The sequence below is a fragment of the Stenella coeruleoalba genome (genome assembly GCF_951394435.1).
Source record: "Stenella coeruleoalba genome assembly, chromosome: 9".
NCBI lineage: Eukaryota > Metazoa > Chordata > Mammalia > Artiodactyla > Delphinidae > Stenella > Stenella coeruleoalba.
Genome location: NC_137155.1, coordinates 36,906,042 through 36,921,797, shown reverse-complemented (window position 1 = coordinate 36,921,797; position 15,756 = coordinate 36,906,042). Strand labels below are relative to the sequence as shown.

The 15,756-nt window shown below is 37.4% G+C and overlaps 1 long non-coding RNA gene across 1 annotated transcript; it reads right to left on the bottom strand.

Moving 5' to 3' along the window:
- Positions 1-2,330: 2,330 nt before the first annotated feature.
- LOC307191518 lies at positions 2,331-12,908 on the bottom strand. Its single transcript, XR_013829793.1, has 3 exons — positions 12,834-12,908; positions 5,062-5,141; positions 2,331-2,512 (listed from the first exon to the last, which is right to left on the bottom strand). It is a non-coding gene; the product is annotated as an uncharacterized lncRNA (long non-coding RNA).
- Positions 12,909-15,756: the final 2,848 nt, after the last annotated feature.

Here is a 15,756-nt window from a genome sequence, read left to right as displayed (position 1 = left end):
GTCTTTATTCCTGTCTTACCCCTAGGTTCTTCATGACTTTTTTTTTCTTAAATTCCATATATATGTGTTAGCACACGGTATTTGTCTTTCTCTTTCTGACTTACTTCACTCCGTATGACAGACTCTAGGTCCATCCACCTCATTACAAATAGCTCAAGATTACACTTAATAAGATTGAATCTGAAAGTCAACCCTTTTAACTGAGAGAAATAATCCATATTCTGAGAATGATAACTAAGAACAGTATTTCCTAAGAGCTCTAACTACAAAATTTTGTAGTTTTAGAAAACATTACATCTCACCGTTACCTGAAACTAGATTTCTTTATGTAACATATAAGCTTTGCATTTCATTTAAAGTGAAAATACTGTGCTATAAATCTTATAAAATAAATATTGGAAACTATATATTTCATGAGATATTATTCAATTTTTAATTAGAAAATTTATAGGCCAGCCATTTATATGAGAGAGAGAGAGAAGGAGAGAGAGAGAAAGGTAATAATATGAGAGAGAGACAGAGAAGTAATACGAGAAAATATCCACACACACAATTTAAGAAAAAAAAAAAATGTCATGAAGAACCTAGGGGTAAGACAGGAATAAAGACACAGACCTACTGGAGAACGGACTTGAGCATACGGGGAGGGGGAAGGGTGAGCTGTGACAAAGCGAGAGAGAGAGGCATGGACATATATACACTACCAAACGTAAAGTAGATAGCTAGTGGGAAGCAGCCGCATAGCACAGGGATATCAGCTCGGTGCTTTGTGACCGCCTGGAGGGGTGGGATAGGGAGAGTGGGAGGGAGGGAGACGCAAGAGGGAAGAGATATGGGAACGTATGTATATGTATAACTGATTCACTTTGTTATAAAGCAGAACTAACACACCATTGTAAAGCAATTATACCCCAATAAAGATGATAAAAAAAATGAAATAATTTGACATCATTGTTTACCTATCAGTTGGCAAAGTTGAAGAAATGGTAAGAAAACAAGCACTTTTAAATACTGTCAGTGGATAAAAAGAATTTCTTATATAGCAGTTTGAAAACATAGATTAAAACCTTTAAATTTTGCACACCGTTTTTATCAAGCATGTTATTTATAAATTATGGGTGTATTCAAGAATTAAGCTGCAAATACACACACACACACACACATATATGTAATCCCTGTTTATGTATTACAAATGAAGTGGTAGTTTTTAATCAGTGTTTTTTAAATTTTAAAGAAAACATCATCCAATATTCAAAAATACTTAAAAAATGAAAATTTTCATATTCCTCAAAAGGACTTTTGAATGGGTATTTTGGTCATACTACACAGAAGTTCCAAAAATCTTCCCCAGTTTATCGTCCCTAAAATCCTCATTACAGTTTGGCAGCCGCTCCCAATGTCTCCGATTCTCTATTACTCTCCATAACTTTTTTCTACAATTGAGCACTGGCCATTTATTCTCTCTCACCTCTTTTCTCCATCTTTTCAACTCAACATTTTTCTTTTCTTGCATGTGTCTTCCTCACATGGATTAACATAGCCTCTTAGACTTACACATTGCTCTAATTCATCCGTTTCCTGGATCAACACAGCAAAACCCCACGCCTGAAATTGCCAAAACAAAGTATCCTTCCTCTTTGGAAGGTAGAAGAGAATGCTTTAGAAGAAGAAAGACAGCTGAAAATATGTATATATGTTAATTTTTGAAAGTATCTGTCATAGAGAATTTATCGTATTTGTCATATTTATAATTGAGAATATTTGAAATTCTAATTATCCAACAACAGATTGGTTACATTAATTATGCTAAATTGATGCAGTAGAATTTGATGACATAGCTTTCAAAAAGTGTGTGTGTGTATGTACATATGAAGTACATTTAATGACAATATTCATATACTAAATTTTAAATCTCTAGTTTAAATAAACGTGTGTAGAGTTAATTTCTCCACTTTTTATTACTGGCTTTGTTGATATATCAAAATATATCAGTAGGATAAGAAATTATGTTTTTCTTTTGTCCTATGTTTTCTAAATGTTTCATAATTAAGTTATTTGTAAAGGTGAAAATCTTTACTGCTCTAATATAAATAACATGTTAAACTCAGAGAAATGAAAATGTGTCTAATTTCATCCACACTGAATTTTTTTAAAGTCTCCAATTGACATTCACTTACAATCATGTATGCTAGTAGTTCTAAAAACAGATGTGAGTTATTTTTAGCACAACTTAAAAAATATAGAACAGTTTCCAACTATATTAATTTGCTGCCATAACAAAATGCCACATACAGGTGACTTAAATAGCATAAATATATTCTCACAGTTCTGCAGGCTGCAAGTCCAAGATCAAGGGGGTGGCAGAGTTGATTTCTCCTGAGGCCTCTCTGCTTGGCTTATAGATGGCTGCCTTCTTGCTGTGTTCTCACATGGCCTCTCCTCTGTGCACGTGTATCCCGATAATCTCCTCCTCTTCTCATAAGGACACTAGTCCTACTGCCAGAAAGTGGATCTCAAAATAATAGAAAGATACAGTTTATACAGTAGCACTACTGTATGTTTTATTATATTTTAATTCTTTGAAAGTGTGTTGTCTACAAAATAATAAGAAGTATAATTAATTGAAGATGCCTTTTTTCAGTAATGCTAAAAAACAGAAAGAGGCTGAATGTATTTCCTCCATTTTTAATCTAGCTGTGCCGTTACAAGTGTCACATACACAACTGTGCTAACAGATACAGTCATCTACAATGCATAGCTAGAAAGGAAATACTACACTCCAGGGAATGCCTTAAAAAAATTAGCAGAGCTACTCATTAGTTGTTCTTTGTTTTCTACTTTGAATTACATCAAACTGACCCAAACTCCTATTTATTACTAGTCCATTAAAACAAAAGCAAAGTTTAGACAGAGAACATTAATCAATTCATATTTCAATAAGCACAAAGACTACATAGGCCAATAAATCATGCAACCAGCTGTGTCTTTTTTTTTACAAGCATTGGTAAATAATCAGTTCGACTGAAATTAATTGCATCTTTTCTTCCCCCAATCCCTCATACACATAGCAGTGTGAAAGTATCTGGAGACAAAGAATAAACTGAGATTCAGTCATAACTAAGATAACCAATTTGTCATACAGACCAAGTAGTCCATGGTGAGATCATTGAGTTCTTATGTATATAGCCAAAGCAAAACAGAGTGCTAAGAAATTAGATCACAAATTTTTCCAAGGGACATAGGTAGTTTTTCAGTGTGTAAAAATGCATCCATATACGAGGGCTTTTTTCCTTTTGTGGTATCACCATCATGATGATTTTATTTACCCAATTACTTTTCTTAAACTTTCATCAGATAATTTACTCAAATGATTTCTGATTGTAACACTTTGTTGGAATTGTGGTTTTCTAGGATTAGCTATGTCATCTCATGACCTGAGGCTTCTACTTCATCTACTACCTACACCAACTTGGCAAAAATCCATGCCCAGAAACCTCCTAAAAAATGAAGTATCTTTCCTCTTTAGAAAGTAGCACATGAGAGTTGATTCAGGATGCTTTTATGTTAAGTATTCAAAACTATACCTTACAGTGTTAACTACAGTCACCATGTTTTACATTAGATCCTCAGACTTTATTTACCTTATAGCCGAAAGCTGATACCCTTTTACCAACCTCTTCCCATTTCCCCTACACTTCAGCCCTTGGCTACCCCTTTTCAACTCTCTCTGTATGTGTTTTTTTTTTCTTTTTTAAACATCCCCATATATGTGATATCTTGCAGTATTTGTCTTTCTCTATGTGGCTATTTCACTTAGCATAAGACCAAAAGGTCCATCCATTTTGTCACAAATAGCATGGTTTCCTTCTTCCTCATGGCTGAATAATATTTCATTATATATTTATATATATATATACCACATCTTCTTTATCCATTCATCCATTGACTGACATTTAGATTGTTTCCATATCTTGGCTGCTGTGAATAATGCTGCAATAAGCATGGGGATGCAGATATCTCTTTGATATCCTGTTTTTATATCCTGTTTTATTTTCTTTGGATATATGAAGTATGAGGATCTAATGTAAAATATGGTGACTACAGTTGATAACACTACATTGTTTAATTGAAGTTTGCTCAAGGAGTGGAACTTTAATGTTTTCACCAAAAGAAAAACAAACAAACAAAAGGTAAATACGTGAGGTGATGGATGTGTTAAGTAAATGGAGGGAATCCTTTCACAGTGTATACGTATATCGTATCGTCACGATGTACACTTTAAGTACATTTTACAATTTTATATGTCAACTGTACCTCAATAAAACTGAAATAAAAAACTACCTTGCAGCTGATTTTTCTTCTTCTTCTGGGGACATAATGAGGACTAATTCTGTCACATCTCATACTGCTGTTTACTTTGGTCAGCCCTAAATCTGAGTCCTCCAAGTCATCTATTAACTCCAGGACTGCTGAGAAGCAACACAGCCTGGTAGTTAGGAATGCAGATCTAAAATCAGGCTGCATGCACTCTAGAGCTCGCGAGCCACAGCTGCTGAAGCCCGAGCGCCTAGAGCCCGTGCTCCGCAACAAGAGAAGCCACTACAGTGAGAAGCCCGCGCACCTCAACGAAGAGTAGCCCCCGCTCGCCGCAACTAGAGGAAGCCCGCGCAGACAGCAACGAAGACCCAGCGCAGCCAAAACTAAATAAAATAAATTTATTAAAAAAATTATACTAAGTGAAAGAAGCCAGACACAAAGGTTGCATATTGTATGATCCTGTTTATATTAATTGCCCAGAATACGCACATCCATAGAGTTCGAAAATAGATTAATGGTTGCCAAGGGATATGGGGAGTTACTGCTTCATGAGTATGGGGTTTCTTTTTGGAATGATGGAAATATTCTGGTACTAGATAGTGTTGATAGTTGCACGACTTTGTGAATATACTAAAAACCACTGAATTGTAAACTTTATGTATACATTTTATGGTATGTGAATTACATCTCAATTTTAACAGTAAAAAAACAAATCAAATCAAATAAAATCAGGTTGCAACTTACTGTGACTTTGGGCAAATCATTTAAATTTCCAGTGCGTTCGGTTCCTCATCTGCCGAAGAGGGAGATACCACCTACCTCACCTGTTAGAAGGGTTAAATGATAATATTGGTTAAGCATTTAAACAATGGTTAGCACATAGCAGCCTCAAACAAAGAAATATAGTATATCCCTTAATCTGACCAAATGCTGCCCTCCCTCCCCAATCTTTTTCCTAGGCCCAGAATAGGTAGGGCCAGCTTCATGGGCATGTTACCTGTGCAGTCACGCAGGACCCCACACTTAGAAGGGCCCACATTTGACATAATGTTTTGTTGCCATCTTGAAATACATAACGATTCTTTTTTTTGTAAATTTATTTATTTTTAGCTGCGTTGGCTCTTCGTTGCTATGCGCGGGCTTTCTCTAGTTGCGGCGAGCGGGGGCGGCTCTTTGTGGTGGTGCACGGGCTTCTCATTGCGGTGACTTCTCTTGTTGTGGAGCACGGTCTCTAGGCACGCGGGCTCAGTAGTTGTGGCTCGTGGGCTCTAGGGCGCAGGCTCAGTAGTTGTGGTGCATGGGCTTAGTTGCTCCGTGGCATGTGGGATCTTCCCGGACCGGGGCTCGAACCCACGTCCCCTGCATTGGCAGGCGGATTCTTAACCACTGCACCACCAGGGAAGTCCCGAAATTCATAATGATTCTTGAACATGATGTCCTGCATGTCCATTTTGCACTGGGCCCTGAAAATTATGTAGCCAATCCTAATAGTATACTATCCTGAGATTTCCTTATCAATTCAGTCTCTTCTCTGAGCACTATCTTTAATTAATGTTTTAATTATCTTTAATTCTTTAATGATTTTCTTACCTTAAGTCCTGATGATACCATCTTCCTTGTCTGATGCAGAGGTTTTGGGTTTTTTTTCTATTATACCCCATATACCACAGGACCAGAAGGTAAGGGGTTGGCTACGTATCACTCCCTCCCATCTGAAGCTTGCACCATCAGACTAAACCACCCACTACATCTCCTCCTTATTCTCATATTTTGACCCAGTTTGTCCCTCTTGACTCATTCTCTTCTCCATCTCAACTCCATGCCATCATTCTCGGTAACTTCAGAATGCACATGGATGAACCATTTACCCTGCCTGTCAGATCCTTCCCTTCCTCACCTTCAATTACCTGTTCCTCCACCCGCTCCCAACCAGTGATGCTGGTTGCATCAGCAGTAACTCACCATCCCTGAAAACTTAAAATCAGTCACTCCCTTCCCTGGCTGCCAACTGCTGTTCTTTCGGCTTGCATTCCCAAGTACTCATTTTGCCAGAATTCCTCAACTTCAGTGAAACATCTAACCCATTGCCTTCACGTTTCACTCTCTTCCAACTTAATTATGTTTCCTCTTCCCCCTTTAACCTGGCTTTTAGTCCATGTTACCTAACTGAAATAATTCCCTTTTAATTATTTTACCTTGCGTGCCTCCTTTTTTCTCTAGCACGTTCCCCTGAAAAATCCCAAATATTGGCTGAAACCATTTAAAATTTTTTTTTCACGCCAGCATCTGAGAAGCTAAATGTAATTGTAGATAAACAACTAGGAAGAATACAACCACTTGAAATTTATGCTAAAATTTTCATACAGCTATTTAACACTGCCAGGCAATCCTACTGCACTCACATAGTAGTTTCATTTCCCCAAATAAAATCATAAACAGCATTTTTATACTCTCTTCAGTCTTTTCAAACTACTGCCCATTTCTCTGCTCCGCTTCATTGCAAGGCTGCTAGGATGATTTTTTTTAGTACTTATTAATCCTATTTCCTGCCATTCATTATTCAACTTATGACATTGTAGGTTTTTTCCCATCACTCCCAAGAATCTATTCTTTTGTTACAGTCACTTATGACCATCATCTTGCCAAATCTGCTGTTCTGTCCTCTTCTTACTTGACCTTCACCAGCATTCTATGGTTGACAGTCTCTCTTCCTTTGGTTTCCAGATATTTGACACTTTTCTGTCTTGCCTTTACCTACCTCCTCACTGGTGAGCTCTTCTAAGATTCTTTCCTCTTAATATTTTCCTGACTCAATCCTGGTGTGTGATTTCCTTCGTTGCTCTTATCCAATTCCATGGTGTAAATACCATCTACATAAGGTGAGAAACTAAACTACCCCAGTTTGCCAAGGAATAAGAGGATTCCCAGGTCTTAGAACTTTCAGTACTAAAACAGGGAGGGTCCTGGGTAAACTAGGATGATAGTTCACATTTTACCTATGTGCTAATAACTCCCCAAATTATGCCTCTCGTCCACACCTCTCTGATGAGCTTTATTTCCATTTTGGTGTGTAATATACATTTCAAACTCAAATTTGTCCAAGCCAGAAATCTTGATTTGTGCCTTCAATTTTTTCTTCTCCCATTAGCTGCATCTCCATAGATATCATCATAGTGTACCAGTTATTATGTAAAAAAAAAAAAAAAAAGGGAGAGAAAAGGAAAGGGAAGGAAAGGAAAGAAGAGAAACGGGAAGGGAAGGAAACTAGAAATCATCCCTGGCTCCTCATGACTCTTCCTTTTCTATCCTCCAGTCCAGTTACCACCACCTGGCCCACGCCACCACCATCTCCTACTTGCACCACCACAACAGTCTCCTAACTACTCCCTGTTTAACTCTTGATCCTTTCCAAGCCCTTCTGCATGATGAAAGCTGGGACAATTCTAGTTTTAAATTAGAAAATTCTTTTGTACGATATATATAAAGAGTCATTTCCTTTTAAAACATTTCAATGGCTTACTACCTCTTTGAGAATAGCAACCAAACATCTCTGCAGGTCTTATGACAGTGCTTCTCTATCAACCTGTGGAGAGGATAAGTTTGTTTTAGTTTATGCTTTTGTTTTTTGTCTATTGCACCATGGACTGACATACGGTCCTACTGCATATGACTGGAAGCAATTTGCAACATGAGCTGCACCATCCAACTTCAAACTCACCTGAACTGAGGTGAGTCTGGTGATCAAGGGCTGGAACCTCAGCAATGTCAAGCTGCTATAAAAGGTTTAAAATTTAAGTACTTTTCCTGTTTGCTGACTAGAAGTGGTTCAACTCAAACTTTTATTAGCAGTGGTCTATAAGTCTCTGCCTCCCTGACCTTAATCCACACCACCTATCCATGTGCCCCTGACACAGCTGGTGCCCTGCCTTCCTTTCTGCCCTGTGGATTCAGCTTAGAATATTCTTTGTCCAGCTCTCCACAATAAAGCTCATTGTTATTCTTCAGGTCTCAGCTCAGACACTTTCCTCAGAGAGGCTATCCCAAAGGCTCCCTCTCTCAGGTGATGGTCTCTAATTACTCTCTGAATCCTAATAGAGTTTATTCCCTTTACAATACATTCTAGAATGTTAACATATTTTTAATTTTTGTGTTTTAAATTTTGAAATTAATTAGGACTAGTATAATAAGTAAAACCATCCTTTGCTTGCCAATTCTACACTTTCTGAGGAAACCAGAATTAAGAAATGGATAAGTATCATCTTTTCAGTACAAATACATATAAACACACACCTTTCTTTGTTTTTTTTTAATGGACCCATTCTCTACATATTACTCTGTGAAATAATTTTTCACCTAAGAATATATTTTAGACATTTCTAAAGTCTATAGACCAAGACTACACTATTTTATGGTTTCTCTTGAAGGAGGTATACATAACTCAGGTAGGTAGTTTTACATAAATGAGATTTTTGGTTATGTTTTTAATTGACAAGGCTTGTTTTCTTGGTTTGCCTACTTCTTCTCTGTTCCCTTTCTTCACCTGCATCAATTCACCCTCCCCCATTATGATTCTTGTAAAAACTCTGCCACTTTTTATAGTGTGTGTTGTGTGTTGTTCTAGTTGTTTCTCTGCATCTTGCTTTTCTCACTCAACAACTCACTGTCATAATCGCTCCAAGACAAATGACACAGGTCTTACTCACTGTTGTAATTGCTTTTTAATAGCCCATAGTGTAAATGTATCGTAATTTTTTCTCAGTTGAAGGCCATTCACTCTTTCAGACTCTTGCCTCTACGAAAAAGTACAATAAACATGCTCGTATGTATATTTTTATACAGTGGTGCTTTTACTTCTGAAGAATGGGGTTGCCTCTAAGGCTATGGTTATTTAAAATTTTAGAAGCACTGCTAAATTGTTTTCCAAAATGATGAGAATAATGTATAATTCCAGTAGCAAAGAATATGTAATTCCCTTCATCCCCACCAGCAGTAGGTTTATTGAAATTTTACAATTTTGTCAGTCGTCGATGGTGAAGTGATACTTCCTTGTTATTTTAAGGACAGGAAATTTGAGTTTACTCTTTTGTGAATTCCCTATTCATATCCTTGAAGTATTTTTCTATTGAGTGGTTTGTCTTTCTCTTTACAATTTGTAAGGATTCTTTCTGTATTATAGACGTTAAATGCTCATCATCATCTGGGTTGCAACCTTTTATGTCCTTCCCCCAATTCCATCGTTTGTCTGCTGACTTTATTTATGTTAGTGTAGTGGACACTTGTCACGTTTGTGGCTGTTCCAGGATCTACTGAACACTTTTTCTATATGTGGATGATTTTCCACTTATGAGTTCTGTCTCCTAAGCCAGAAAGTAGAAACTTGCTTTCCCAGGTTCCCTTTCAGCTAGGGTACTAGAACATGCCCCAGCCCCTTCCTATTAGATTCACCTGCACATAACTCTAAGGTGGAAATGATCAAGGCAAGACAGTGAGTGTGGTATTGATGTCCTACAGAGACAGCAGTGCTATCTTCTCAAAAGCAGTCCCTCACTATAGTTGTTGCATTTTCCCTTCCAAATTGCTTTTCTGAACATACAGTTAAAATGTATGTTGTTTTCAACCAAGAACCTTAACTGATACTGATATCAATGTGTATACAAAAGTTATAATTTTTATGTCAACTATATCTCTTTATTTTTTCTGGGTTTCTGGTAACATTACGAAGTTTCCCCTTAACCCCTATATTGTATAGGTAGCCTTGGTGATTTTCTTCTGTTTTATTTTTAAATTTTAAGTCAATAGGGAACAATTAAATGCACATGTATACATATATATTTGTATTTTTATGTTTATGTAAATATTTATAAACAATATATACATGTAAATATTATACGGAGAGAGAGAGAAATCAGTGCTGTCCAACAAAACATTTTGCAAAGCTGGAAAGCTTCTATAATCTACACTGCCCAATAAAGTAAACACTAGCCACACTTTAAAACATGAGTAAAACAGCTGAGAAACATAATTTTTAAATTTAAGTTCCATTAAAATGTAAATAACACTTGTGGCTAGTGGCTACAGCACTGAACAGCACATATAGTGAGAGTGGACCCAACTTAGTTTCCCTCTGGATAAATAGCTATTTGTCATCCCCACTTAATAAATAAGTCACTCTTTTCCCACAGAATAGAAATACTAACGTTCCCATATATGAAATTTTCATATACAGACATTTATTTTCTAGATTCTCTATTTTTCATGGATCCATATGGCTAATACCATATTGATTTGACTGTAGTGACTTTATAGTCTGATGAATGATGTGTGAAGCGTATTTCGCAGCTTCTGATTCTCCTATAATCAAACTTTTCTTGGTTGCTTCAGACATATATTCTTCCAAGCGAACTTTTATATCATTGTATCCAATTCTGAAATCAGCCTTGATGAAGCTCTATTTATTATTAGTGCCTCAAATTTATAGGAGAATTTTGAAGAATTGACATTTTTACTGTATTAATTCTTCCCATCCAAAATCACACTATGTTTTTCCATATTTCAAAGATTGTTTTATGTCCTTTAATATTCTATGAGTAAGATTCACAGATTTTTTTCAACATAGGTCCTGTGTTTTCTCTTTAAAAGTCATCTGTGAGAATATTATGCTGTTTACTATAAACAGCTATCTTTCCATTTCCATTGCCATTTGCTTATAGACAATATAGACAAAAGTTCTTGGTCTTAACATATTTATCTTGTTTTTATCTTAAATTCTCTTATCCATTATTTTTCATTGATTCTGATTTTAATTAGAATCTTAGGGTTTCTAGACATACACTACTGTCATTAGGAAAAAAAACTTCTATTTTCTAATGTTTTTACTAAATTTTTTTTAACTTACCATTCCAAAGCAATGGCAGCAGTAGACATTTACATCTAATTTTTCATATTAATTGCAATGAGAATTTTCTAACTTAATGATAATTAGTTTAATTTGAGGTTGATTATTTTGTCATATTTTCTTATTAATTCATAAATTTAAAAAAATATCTTTATTGGAGTATAATTGCTTTACATTGTTGTGTTAGTTGCTGCTGTACAACAAAGTGAATCAGCTATGCGTATACATATATCCCCATATCCCCTCCCTCTTGCGTCTCTCTCCTACCCTCCCTATCCCACCCCTCTAGGTGGTCACAAAGCACCGAGCTGACCTCCCTGTGCTCTGCGGCTGCTTCCCACTAGCTATCTATTTGACATTTGGTAGTGTACATATGTCAGTGCCACCTCTCTCACTTCATCCCAGAGCGTGTTATATATGTGTTAGCATATGGTATTTGTTTTTCTCTTTCTAACTTACTTCACTCTGTGTGACAGACTCTAGGTCCATCCACCTCACTACAAATAACTCAATTTCATTTCTTTTTATGGCTGAGTAATTTTCCATTGTATCTATGTGCCACATCTTCTTTATCCATTCACCTGTTGATGGACACTTACGTTGCTTCCATGTCCTGGCTATTGTAAATAATGCTGCAATGAACACTGTGGTATGTGACTCTTTTTGAATTATGGTTTTCTCTGGGTATATGCCCAGTAGTGGGATTGCTGGGTCATATGGTAGTACTGTTTTTCATTTTTTAAGGAACCTCCATACTGTTCTCCATAGTAGCTGTATCAATTTACATTCCCACCAACAGTGCAGGAGGTTCCCTTTTCTCCACACCCTCTCCAGCATTTGTTGTTTGTAGATTTTCTGATGATGCCAGTTCTAACTGGTGTGAAGTGAAACCTCATTGTAGTTTTGATTAATTCATATAATTTTTTCAGAATGTATTGATATTACCATATGATTTTTTTTAATAGATTGATGTACAGCATTTATACTGATAGGTTTCTGGATATTACAACTATCTTTTTTTTTTTTACAAAGATCTTTGTGTATTTACATAGGAGTTTGAGCTGCATTTTTGTTTTTTATGATAACTTCATAAGGTTTTATATTAAGAATTTTTTCCAGGGGAGCAGTAGCTTAAGTAACATAGGAATTATCTATTTTTTATAAAGACTTGATACAATCCAGCTGGGAAAATCTGTAGCCTTAGTGGCTTTCATTAATGGCAGATTTTTAACCTTCTCAATCACTTTTTGATTATTGACTTTTTTTTACCTTCTCTTGGGATAATTTTAGAAATTTAAATTATGTTAGAAAAGCATCTATGTCACCTGTGTCTAAGGTTTTCAGATTTGTTGTCATAGAATTGTCTGCAGACATACTTTATTATTTTATTACTATTTTAATCACACCTCTAGATATGTCTCATATCTCATTCCCATTCTTGCATATTTTGCCCCTTTCTAGTCCCTTAATCAGGCTTCTTTTTCTTGCTCTTCAAATCTCACTTGACTTTCAGTATAGTTCAGTAGTTGAAGAAAATGTGACCTCTGAAGTCTGAATAGCTATAATGGTATGCTATTATAAAACATTTGTCACTATGAATAATAAGAAATTCTGTCATTACCTTGAGTCTTCAAATGTAGCTCAATCAGAAGGTCGACTCCCATTCAGTGATCAAAACTCAGTCCCCCGTTGAGGGTCTATCAGGGGAAGAGAGGAGAGATGGGGCACAAACTGTATTTAGTAAGCAGGTGAGGGCAACTGCTTGTTGGCAGCAATCGGGAGAAGAAGGAAGCAAAGAGAACAAGAAAATTCTTGTTTGACTGACATTGTTCTGAGCTGGCGTGGTAATCCTTGAGGCTTGCAGACATAAAGCTGGCTCAGAGTGTTTCTTAGGTTCTTCAGAAACCTCCATCTCTAGGGAAGAGGTTGGTTGATTACTCCTTTTGTATCCATTGAGAATCCTTAAGGGTCTGGGCCTCTTCAGCATCTCTCCCTTGAGATCACATCCTCTCCTTCAGAGAGGAGCCTGCAGAAACTGAGATGATCTCATGCAGGTTCTTTCTCACACACGGCCCGTATATGGTGCGGGTCGGATGGCTCAGGTGTCTTTGAGAACTTCTAAACACAAGAGTTAGTCCCTGCTTCCCCCCTCCTTGGCTTATTTACCAGCTGCTGGCTAGTCACTCATTTGTGACCTTTATACTTAACAGCCGAAGTCAGACTCTAGGCTCCAGTGTCTCCCCCAGTCTGCCATGGACTGAACTAGATTCTCAATGTTCTCTTAAAGCCCTCTCTTTAGATCAGAAGTGAAGAACAAAATAAGCCCCACCCTCTGCCTTTATAGTGTGAATTCACAGAACAGCTATTTCTAAATAATTCCTTTACTAAATTATAACAACGGTTCAGACTCAGAAAAATGAATGAACTTAAGCAATTTTAAGCAGAAAAACGATTAACTCACTTAACTGGTGCCTACCAATCCGGGCAAGGCAGCAGAGGAGGCTCCAAGTGGGCCTGGAGGACTGACTCCCAACCACTGCAGAGAGGACCCATCAGGCCTTGGCCACTCCTGCCACAATCAGGAAACTCCACCCGACACTATGTACCAGTTTCTACTGCAGTTCCTGAGGATGCAATGGTGAGCAAAGCAGACAGTAAATTCCTGCAACCGTGAACTCTTACTTTTGGGGGGAAAGTGGGGATGGGAGACAGGGAGCAAGCGAGGTAAATATGTAAAATATACATTATGTTAGATGCTAATGATTGCTATGGAGACAGATAAAAGAGGCATTTTGCAATTGCAAGTAGGTTTTTACGGTTGAAACATTGTTACTTTTCTTACAAGATTGACACAAACATATCTGAACATTTTTTGAATAATCCTTGATATTTTCTGCACATATTACCTCTTGGGATAACGCCCCAAGTCTCTCAGCCAGTCTCTCTGCCAGTAAATGGGGAGTGAGAATTCAAACTCAGGACTGGCTGTCTCCAAAGCACATGCTCTTTCCACTACCCACTTTTTTTTTTTTTGCGGTGTGTGGGCCTCTCACTGTTGTGGCCTCTCCCGTTGCGGAGCACAGGCTCTGGACACACAGGCTCAGCGGCCATGGCTCACGGGCCCAGCCACTCCGCGGCATGTGGGGTCTTCCCGGACCGGGGCACGAACCCGTGTCCCCTGCATTGGCAGGCGGACTCTTAACCACTGCGCCACCAGGGAAGCCCTACCCGCTATTTTTTATAATAAAATATAAATGAGTTTTAGATTTGCCACATCTCAGTTCTTTTATTAATGTGCATATAATTAAGAATTGATATCATTTAGAGAAATCACTGAATCTAAGTAGATTAAAGCAAATGCCTTTGGGTCTTTCTAGTCATAAGGCCATTCCTGGAAAGTTCTGGACACCTGTCTTAATGCCTAGTTATTGCTCAATCTGAAAATGGTGCCTTGAGTTGGACCTTGTTAGATGGTAACCAAGATGGCTGCAGAGTTGGTGAGGTGTGTTTGATGTTATCTGTACATTCTCCCAGAACTGCTCTAGTCCTTCCAGTTTATATATTGAAACGCTCAGGAGTAATCACCATTCTTAACAGACTGGATCTTGTCCAAGCCCAGATTCTTGGGCTTCTCTGAATCTCATATAATGGCCCCGGAATCAAACCCTATTAACTGCTAAGGACCACCCAGGAGTAGCCCTTAAACTGGTTGTAGACATATCGAATTTCCCAGAGCTCCTTCAGGCTAAAGTGGGTCACCCAGACCACACAGAGGCAGGACAGGAGATGTAGTGGAGTTTTGGGTTGGACTCTACTTCCAAAGAATGTGTGATGTCTTCTCCAGCACCGAGAAAACAAGCCAGAAAGGCTAGAGCCTATTCACTCGTGGAAACAGCTTGGATGCAGTGTATCGTCCTACCACTTGGCTTCAGTAATGTGCGTGAGTATCCACTGTCCTCATCTGAGGATCACAGCTTATGAATCCTAAATTGTGAATTCTCCCAAGAATGTTGTAAAAGCCATCTGTCCAATCTAGCCTAACGAATAGATTAAAGAAAGCTTTCACTTTGTTTTCTCTCAATTGTCTCTGTCTGATTCTTGGTAAATTCAGATTATTTTCATCAGTATTTTTCTAGAAAATTATTAACTAGGTAATTATATGTGCATTACAATTTTTAGATGACATGTGTTATATATGTGGAAGAGTCACATCGTTTGTCATTCAGTTTATTTCTGCCCATGAGTTTTGGGAACACCTCAATCAGAAATATCTACAACATGAAGATTATATCAGAGTGAATTCTGTGAACTGACAGTAGTAAATTGGGATTTGCTTTACTTTTTTTAAAGCCTGATTGTGCTGGTACAGTACTTGACCTTACACCTAGTTGTATGTCTTTGTTTTATATGAGCAAAAGTGGAAAGTGATAAATGAGCATATTGAACCATTCTCTAGCTGAGAATTTTTGACCTTCTGAGTATCTATTACCACTGCCATGTTCTAAGCCTTTCTACTAAATCCCTTGAGCAGTCCAAAATTGATA